The sequence below is a fragment of the Salvia hispanica genome, chromosome 2 (genome assembly GCF_023119035.1).
Source record: "Salvia hispanica cultivar TCC Black 2014 chromosome 2, UniMelb_Shisp_WGS_1.0, whole genome shotgun sequence".
In the NCBI taxonomy this organism is placed as follows: Eukaryota; Viridiplantae; Streptophyta; class Magnoliopsida; order Lamiales; family Lamiaceae; genus Salvia; species Salvia hispanica.
This window is the reverse complement of record NC_062966.1, coordinates 7,077,824-7,078,989: the sequence shown is the minus strand read 5'-3', so window position 1 is coordinate 7,078,989 and position 1,166 is coordinate 7,077,824.

The following is a 1,166-nucleotide window of genomic DNA, read 5'->3' as shown; positions in this document are numbered from 1 at the left end:
ATGAAAAATTAAATTCATATAATTTCCATATTCAAGATTAGGAAGAAAAATAATTATATTATTTAATGTAATCTTATATATCTATCTTATTTAGAGATTCTAGATATATATTATAATTAGGAAACTATTAAATTATTCTTATCTATATCATCTAGGATATAAAATATTCATAGATATAGAAAATAATCAAAATATTCCTAAAATCTAGGGAAATCTTCCCAAAATATTTTATTTCATTAAATAATATTATTTTTAATGATATCTTTTAATTTAGGAATTAAATAATCATTAAAATAATCTTTCGTCAATATCTTGTTGTTCGAGGTTTGCACGAATCAACACGACGAAGATACGAAGATTTGCCGCCGAGACGCTCGCTGGAACGGCGAATTCGTCGTCCGATCGCCGCCGGCAGCCCGCGCCCGGAGGCGCGTTGCTTCCTTTTCCCTTCATCCCGGTGGAAAACCGCCGAACTTATCCCTCCGTCGACGTCAAACCAGAGCGCGGCTGAAGCCGCGCCTTTCCGGCGATCTTCCACAGCCCGGTGAGCTTGCGCGTTGCAGCAGCAGCCGCCGGCGGCGTGGCTGCTCTCGGTCGCGCCTTGCAAGGGCTAGATCGACTAGGTTTAGGGTTTTAGGGTTAGGGATTCCGGTGGAGTCTCAATGTCTCGGCAACTCTCGGACGAGCCACCGCGCCTCGTCTCCTTCCCTCGACATAGCAGGCTCCGGCTAGGGCGTGCGGTCTCGACCGGCGGCACGCACGAGCCCATGCTCGTCAGCGCGTTGCCGCGTGATCGCTACCCCGGCTCCCACTCGATCGTCGCCGTTCTCGATTTGCATCGGGTGGCGCCTAGGGTTCGCGGCCTTGGCCGGCGGCGCGCACGAGCCCTTGCTCGTCGGTGCGTCGCCCCATGCCCGTCGACCCTCGGCTCCCACTGCTTCAACACCCCTCTCCGATCGCATGTAATGCAATTCGTCCCGGCGCTTAATCGCACATCTCAAGCGTTCGAATAATTCAAGTTCTATAATTCGAATGTTCTTGAGTTCATCATGCATAAAATAAATAAACAATAAAACAAGAACATGCTTCGAAATCAAATAACACATGTATACATGAATTTCGCAAAATTTAAATTCAAATAATCAGAGCCCAAGACTGGCTCTGAT